Source organism: Micropterus dolomieu, linkage group LG18 (genome assembly GCF_021292245.1).
Source record: "Micropterus dolomieu isolate WLL.071019.BEF.003 ecotype Adirondacks linkage group LG18, ASM2129224v1, whole genome shotgun sequence".
NCBI lineage: Eukaryota > Metazoa > Chordata > Actinopteri > Centrarchiformes > Centrarchidae > Micropterus > Micropterus dolomieu.
In genome coordinates, this window is record NC_060167.1 from 32,025,348 (window position 1) to 32,034,658 (window position 9,311).

The window sequence follows — 9,311 nt, forward strand, 5'->3', positions numbered from 1 at the left end:
CTATTAGTCTTAAAAAATGATGTGTTAGTCTATTGTCCTCTCCACAGAATTGTGGACAAATTCTAGTCTATTGGCTACCTGGCTGCAAAAATGACAGATTCAAAACAAGATGATCTTCACTTGCTTGTAGTTCCTTACATCCAAAAAGCTTGAGAGCATTTTACAATAATATAATTGCCATTAAAAACTAGGGCTGTGCGATATGATTCTATACACTATATATCCCAAAAGTATTGTGACACCCCTCTAAATCATTAAATCCAAGTGTTCCAATCACTTCCATGGCCACAGGTGTATAAAATCAAGCACCTAGGCATGCAGACTGCCTCTACAAACATTTGTGAAAGAATGGGTCGCTCTCAGGAGCTCAGTGAATTCAAGCGTGGTACTCTGATAGGTTGCTACCTGTGCAATAAATCCATTCGTTAAATTTCCTCATTACTAAATATTCCACGGTCAACTGTTAGTGGTATTATAACAAAGTGGAAGCGATTAGGAACAGAAACTCGGCCATAACGTGGTAGGCCACATAAAATCATAGAGTGGGGTGGAGCGTATACTGAATTCGCCAACATTTTGCAGAGTCAATAGCCACAGTCCTCCAAACATCACGTGACGTTCGGATTAGCTCAAAAACGTGCGTAGAGAGCTTCATGGAATGGGTTTCCATGGCCGAGCAGCTGCATCCAAGCCTTACATCACCAAGTGCGATACAAAATGTCGGATGCAGTGGTGTAAAGCACGCCACCACTGGACACCAGAGCAGTGCAGACATGTTCTGTGGAGTGACGGATCACGCTTCTCTGTCTGGCAATCCAATGGACAAGTCTGGGTTTGGCAGTTGCCAGGACAACGGTACTTGCCTGACTGCATTGTGCCAAGTGTAAAGTTCGGTGGAGCGGGGATTATGGTGTGGAGTTGTTTTTCAGGGGTTGGGCTTGGCCCCTTAGTTCCAGTGAAAAGAACTGTTAATGCCTCAGCATACCGAGATATTTTGAACAATTTAATGCACCCAACTTTGTGGAAACAGTTTGGGGATGGCCCCTTGGCCCATGACTGCGCACCAGTGCACAAAGCAAGGTCCATAAAGACATGGATGGTTATAGAATAGTATTTTGATGTTTTTTTTAAAAGGAAAATGTAGTATTTTGTGGGTGTTGTATATTTTCTTACATTTTATATATAACATAAACAAGATTTTTATTTAAGATATATATATATATATATAATAAAAAAACATATTATATAAATATAATAAATAAATATAAAACTCAACTAATAGCAGCACTCTACTGCAATTTTATGCCTGATTATTTGTATTACAGCAATGTTCAACCATATGTAATTTAATTGTTTTTACAGGTGTATATGTCCTTCATTAAACATAAAACCCCAAAAATTACACAAAATTTTATGTAAAATGAAAGTTACCTATGTTGTCATTATGGAATATGACCGTATTTTTCTGGCACCCCAGCTGCCGGAATATTACCGTTTTCACTAAATGAATTGCCTTAAGAAACCGGTTATTTTCATCCAGGGAAAAATAGTCATTGTGTGGCCATGCTTTTTACAATAAAAATAAACTGGTTTGTCCTTAGCCTCTACCCCTTCCTCACCTTCACCACAGCGCTTGGCCTCGCAGGCGGAACAAAAGGTTTGGCTACAGGACCACTGCGATTTAAGGAAGAATGGAACTTTTCAAAATGTATCTCTGTGGGTGAGTGACATTCTCAACAGTCAGAACAGCTGCGATACATTCTGCTCGTGATCCTTGTTTCACTGCAAAGATTCGACTGTGAATCTCACAGTCGAAGAAAGTCATATTTCAATTTACACTGCAAGCATGACTGTAGGCTCCTGCACAACTTATTAATCATTATTTTTTTCTCTCTCAAGCTCTCAGCAGACAAGTGACCTAATTAAAAGAAAAAATTGTGACATCCTTTGTTGAATACACGAAAAAGCAATACATCAACTGAAATAGTTAACAACGTATTGGTCTCTGACTAGTCTGCCATTGACATTATCAGGAAATATTGCCGGATTGTCCCAGTCCATCTCCAAGGCCACTCTAGGAGCCCTTTCCTTCCTGAGAGGCAATGTTGTGAAGGACGGCGCATGCAACAATGATATCACACGCCCTGTCTGGGGAGACCCTCAGGCACTGGAAACAGGACTGAAGAAGGCTAAATTCCATTTCTATTTGGGCCCTTTTTCTTGCATGGGCGAGATTCTATGTACGCTGTGCTGTTGTCTGTGGCATAACCCTCGTCTCCCAGCAGCACACCAGAGTTCACCTGAGAAGTGTAGTGGTTACATCTTAAAACGTTTGACAATGTCATGAGGGTCAAGATGCTTACCCAAAATGTGGCTTACCTTGTAGTAGTGACCAACCAGGGTGCACAGTATTTCACATTAAGATGAGGTGAGATCAGTAATTTACAAGGGGGCCTCATCCCTAAGAATTGGCCTTTGGTGTTTGGACAAGGACCCCTGCACAGACTCAAACATACATGCCAGATTTAAAAATGTTTATTCTGGGACCATCCGACCTCTGTTGCTGTAAAGGTGTCATTACGGATTCTCTGCAGGACGAGCAAAAGGGCTTATAACCACAGCAAGTGATCTCACCCTGCAAGTTACCTCAAACATCAAAGAACCCCCCCCCCCACTTTCCTCGCCCTGGTTCTGTACCACACAAAATGATCAAAAGCCATAAACTGAGACTCTTCAGCATTATCTCTCTCTCTCCCCCTCTCTCTCTCATTCACACACACCAAACGCTGCCCTCTCCTTTTCATGCTGATGTGCACACTGATAAGATTGCCAGACACCAGAGGAAAGATACAGCCTCACATTCATTTTCAACAAAGAATATTCCCGTCACTATAAAGCTGTCTTGTATGTCTTCTTTGCTAGAATGTGTAATCTATCGGCCGATAAGTGTACTGAACCAGGATTATAAAATCTATACATCTATCCAGGTTTTATTCAACAAAGGCAGACACAGGACAATATCCGCTGAACGCTTCACTTGATTGAACATATTAAAAACAATAAAATCCAGGCAGTACTACTGAGCCTTGATGCAGAAAAGGCTTTTGACCGAGTCAGTTGGGAGTTTTTATATAGAGTACTACAGAAATTTGGATTCCATCAAACCTTTATCGCAACTATTCGAGCACTATATAGTATCCCAGAGGCAAGAATAAAAATAAATGGAAGTATTTCAAACTCATTTGGCTTAAAAAGAGGAACTAGACAAGTCTATCCTATAAGTCCTTTACTTTTTGCAATATTTATTGAAGCCTTAAGCCTAGGAATTACCCAGGACAATAGCATTACAGGTATTTACATATTAAGACGTGAACATAAAATTTCGCATTCAACAAAGTTGTATGATTAAACTTCAACCAACTGAATCAGAAAATACAGGACGATATAAGGCACTACAAGGCACTACAAGGAATTAAGAAAACTAGTAGCACTTACATTAAGCAAAAATGGGAAAGGGAAACTAACAGTTGTATTACAGAGGACATCTGGACAGAATATTGTAAATTTCAGTGGAAGATATCATGCTCAACCTCTTGGAGAGTATTTGGCTGGAAGAGTCTCAGCAGATATTTTATTTCACCTGTTCAGCAGTCTCATCACTCGGGTTCCTCCAGCTGTTGGAGAAATTGTGGCTCTCAGGAGGCAAATCACTTTCATTTGTTCTGGGCTTGTCTAATCGTAAATGCTTTCTGGCGTGAGAGCTATATCGAACTAGTGAGTATATTTGAGACAAAAGATCCTTTTAATTGGGATGAACTACTGTTTGGGTTTCTACATTCAACATCTGCCGACAATAAAACAAAGTACCTGTTGAGTGTTGCAGCTAGGAAAGCAATTACAAAGAAATGGCTTAGGCCAAAAAGCCCATCTATAGAGGACTGGTATGATATTGTCTTTGAGATCTTTGTGATGGAAAGAATCACTTTCTCTGTGAGGCTACAGAAAACCAATTTTCGAGGAAATTTGAGAAAAGTGGAAAAGGTATATTGCCCCTAACCGCCCTTTTTGTTTAATTCTTTGTCATCTTTCTCTCATTTTATATATATATATATATATATATATATATATATAAATTTATTCTTCTTTTTGTCCCTGAGTAAATGTGGAACACCCCATGTTCTGTTCTGTTAGTACATGTATATTAAAAAAAAAAAAAAGTGGAATCACTGTATAATGCTATAAGGAATGAAGTGATATGTGACTCTAAATAAAGACAAAAGGAAAAAAAAAAAGAAAACAAAAAAGACTAAAAGCAGAGCACAAGCACAAGGGCAATTTGTTGAGAACAAAATGACATAACAATGGTCAGTGGAAATCAAAATTACCAACAGATTGAGGGCTCGATTCGAAATCACACCAAAAATCAAAGTAAAAAAAATAAAAAATCACAGACTGATCCAACTTGCATGACTTTCATCACAGCAACTCCTAATATGACTCAGTAGTGTGTATGGCGCCCACGTGCCTGTATGCACTCCCGACAGCGTCTGGGCATGATCCTAATGAGATGGCGGATTGTGTCCTGGGGCATCTCCTTCCAGACCTTCAGTGAGCTCCTGGACAGTCTGTGGCGCTACTTGGCCACGTCAGGTGCACTAATACGTAACATCCCTTAGGTTCTCAATTGGATTTCTCTCTGGGTAACGTGAGGGCCAGTCAATGGCATCCATGCCTACACACTATGGCCACAAGATGCACCAGGAGGAACCCAGGGCCCACTTTATCAGTGTAAGGTCTGACAATGGCTCTGAGGATTCCTGGTACCTAACAGCAGTCAGTTTACCGTTGGCTATCAGGTGGAGGTCTGTGCGACCCTCAAAGAATATGCCTCACCACATCATCACTGATCCATCAACAAACCAAAAATGCTGGATGATGTTGCAGGCAGCATAACGTTCACCACGGAGTCTCCAGACTGTTTCATGTCTGTCACATGTGCTCAGTGTGAACCTGCTCTCATCTTTGAAGAGAGTAATTTTGGTGTTCTCTGGTGAATGCCAATCAAGCTGCATGGTGCTGGGCTGGGCAGACCCCACTAGAGGATGTCGGGCCCTCATGCACACGGCATGCAAAGACCTCTTTTCTGGTATCTCCTCCATGCTCTTGAGAATGTGCTGGGAGACACAGCAAACCTTCTTTTCATGGCACGTATGGATGTGCCATCCTGGAGGAGCTGGACTACCTGTGCAACCTAAATGAGCTGCAGGTACCACCTCACACTACCAGTAGTGATAAGGACACCAACAAAACGCAAAACTAGAGAACAATCTTTCAGGACAGATAAGGAGAGAGCTACTGTCTGTGACCACCACCTGCAAAACCATTCCCTTTTTTGGGGGTTGTCTTGCTCTTGCCTTTCCAGTGCACCTGCTGTCATTTTCATTTGCACCAAAACAAGTGACGATTCACAATCACTTATGCTTCCTAACTGAACGGATTGATATCCCTGAAGTTTAATTTACTTGATATTATACTGTGATGATTAAGTTTTCTGTTGTGTAAAATGTAAAGTGTTTTAAGATATAGGATGAAGTTACTACATAGTGCATTGTAAGCCACTTTGTTTAAACTCCTCTATTGATCACTCTTCCTATGTATGCTTTAAGAAATATTATACATAAAGACTTAGTGTGTTTTAAGGGTCAATATGTGTTAAACACTACACAAGATTTAATATGTATTAAGGTTTAAACTACTTTCGCTGCATGATGATTTTTGCTCTAAACATGACAATGATTTGTCTTTCTTGTAAAGGAGTTATTCCTAAATATTAATCCTAAATAGATAAGAGCCCAGTGGCCTGTACTACATAGGGATTTCAACCTACTCAGAGTTAACTTGGGGTTAACTTAATTGGAGTTGGTGTGCGTTCGCATGCTCTGTATTTTCCCCAGAAAAACGCACGTTGATAGTTTCAGGATATGAAGAGTTTAAAGACATGTTAACAGCTAAGTCTAATATCGTGGCGGCTGACAAAGCCAGGGAGGCTTGTTGGCATCGCATGGAATAAATTTGTAATTATCTTCACAGTGTTCTTATTGTAGGCTTATTCTTTATTATGTATTTTATGGGTTCTTCTTATATGTGTAATATCATGAAGATGTGAAGGTACAACTGCACATTATGTCCACTGTAAAAGAAAAAAGGAGCTAGAGGAGAGGGGTAGTATTCTCTATACTCATGAGTTTAGCCCACAATCACTATATTATCATGCACCAAACTGCTATTTTAATACAGGCTAATGAAAAATATGCAAAACACAGGAGAACATGGAATAACTGAAATAAACTGATCAGCGTGACCACTGACTGAACAGATAAGGCACCAGGATTAACTAAGCCTGGCTGTTAGCCTGGTCTGGAGCAGGCTAACTGCACAGAATAAATCGCCATGGTAACTTATGTGCTACTGCTTTCGTGAAACCGAGTCGAAGCTTAATTCAGCCAGGATATCTGGAAAATCCCGGCTTAATCCGCTATCTTGGTTTTGTGAAACAGCCCTCTGGTCTGTGTACTTCTGTGTTTGTTGTTGTTTTGGCTTTGTCTGCTCTGTGTTCTGATTGATCCTAGTTTATTGATCCTAGTACGTTTGTAGTTTATCTGTATGATTAGTTTTTTAGTCTGTTCTGTGTTCCAGCTCCTGTTTGTTTCTTCTTCAATGGTCAGTCTGCTTGTTTCATGTTCTGTTTAGTTTTTATCTATTGTGGGTTTGTGTTTCTGCATTTTGGTCTGGTCCTGTCTGTTCCTCTCAATTGGTTTAACCAGAGGCCTGTACCACGAAGCAGGATTTGAGCTTATCCAGGTAACTTCGGTGTTAATCCTGGGTTTTCAGTACCACGAAGGTGGTTCACTTCTTACCGGGGTAGATCTCCATGGTAACTTATGCTGAACGACTGTTTTAGCCAGTAGGCTGCTTTATGTTTGCAGCAGTCCTTAAAATAAATGGGTTTTATTTTTCTTATGTGAGTATGAATATTATGAGCAGTTTGGTAGGGATATTGAAATACTAAATTTTAATATGAACGTAGGCTATCTATTTTAGGTTAATATAGCTTTCTTATAGGCCTACTACAGAGACTGTAGTCATGTTCTGTCAGTGAGTTTTCAGCAGCCTAAATGTTGAGATTCAGTCTTTCAACCACTATTTGAACACATTTTATGGCATGAATGGAGTTTTCATTTCATTGCTTTATGAAGTTAATTTAGAAAAATGTTTGGAACACTTTTGAGTGTATTAAATAAATTTATCTCATTTTTTAAGTGATTAATGTGGTAACGCCGACACACAGCCGAGCTGAAAGAATAAGGCTGATATTTTCATATAGCTCATAAGAACACTTTAAATCAACGCAATATTATAGACTATGCCTACGCCTGTTTATTTAGGCATTCACACTGTCTGCGATTTTCTGTCTCCCTGCATATGTCAGATGCAGGCGTGCTACTGTCGTATTTCTATAGTGTTACAGTTTAATCCTCGTTCATAAAATATGACGCTCTGCTGACAGAGGACTTGTTCATCTCTGTGATTGGTCATCTGCTGCTAACACCGCCTCTTTTATGTGAACGCGCTCACGGCTGAATTGGGAAACCCTGGGTTGACTTACCGAGTTGATAACCAGCTTTGTGTTACCGCTTATCCCGATCACGATTGTTAGGGTTAGTTAAGCCAGATAACAAAAACATATCCTGGGTATGTTGAACTCGCTTCGTGGTGCAGGCGCCTGATTGCCTGTGTCTGTGTTCTGTCTAATTACCTCATGTCCTCCACCTGGTCTTGCTCCCACCCTGCTCATTACCTGTAACTTGTAGCAACTGTATGTAACTGTAAATTTGATGAAAATAAACTTTCAAAATTTTTTAAATCTTCCAGGCAAATGTCCATATTTTGGCAATTATTACTGTTTAAATGTTGACTTTTATTGGGAGTTATCTTTAAAACACTTTCTGTCCATACAACCACATTCCAAATAACATAAAGTTTCCAAAACATTGAAATATTGATAAAAATATTCATCAACATTCCTATGACCAAACACACTCCCATGCTTTACAGGCATATAACTTGAGAATGGAACATCAATCAATCCGGATTGAGCAGACTTTCGTTTGATACCCTGGATGTCTATGTAGCTACTACGAGTCGGCTACCAGACTGCGAAAAAGGCCATGTGTTCCAAAGCGTCAATTCTCTTTTTCTGCAGAAACCGCAATAATCAAGATGGCGTTATGAAAGTTATGAACATGAGCAGAAAAGCTGCTGAAACAAAGTTCAGGAGTTTATAACGGAATTGAAATTAAATAACTTATCATTGAGGTAAAAAGGTGCCCCAACAGATAACTTTTCAGTTTTGTTTATAAATCTTTGTTTGAATTAAGCAAAATAAATATCTATCAATTTATAATCATTTGTCACTAACAACTATAGAGGATAATAAAGTAAAGAAACAACATTTTGATTTCGGGACGCTATACCTTAACTTCACGACGGTTCAAATTGTTTTCCGGGACGGAGGTCAAAAAGTTAGTCTGGAGCCCTGGCATGTGGTGGTGTGTATGTTTAACTTAGTTTTATTGTGTGGTTTGATTTGCTGTATTTAGGTGGCTGCACACCAGTGTGAGTATAGTGGTGTCAAGGCAGTTGGGTGGTCCACAGGAAACCCCCAGCATGTCTGGCATCGGTAGATGCGGAGGTGTTTTTAACCGTGTGTCTTTTATCCTTTTAGCATTTCTGGCAGCATTGGCATCTACATCTTGTTGGTCACATCCCACGGTGTTTTTCAGAATAAGAGCGTTTTGCCTGCCTGATTTTGCTGATATGTTTAGATTTTTTTTTAGTGATAAGTGCTTGCTTTTGACTTTCTACTATGATTAAGTAGGCTACGGAGTAAAATTGTCTCTTCTGTCTGTTTAAACTGTTTATTGTTGACATATGATCGGGGATCTGCACAGGGTATTTTATTTAGAAAATGGCTGCGGGTTCTCTCCAAAGAGGAGTGGAGAGACACTTCTGGGGCAAGTTCAATCTCAAAACATTTTATAGGCACAGAATTCGACCCTGGTGTGAGCACAAGCATTGATTAGAGTGGCTGCGATCAGCTTCTGCAGCAGAGGACTTTCTAACTTGGTATAAATGACTTTGTAGCAGGTGGGCCCCGTGATGAGGCTTACTATACATGTCAGTTCTTCTTACTAGCCCAATGATAACAAAGGTTTTCTTATCTTAGTCAACCAGTTACATTTTGAAAGATT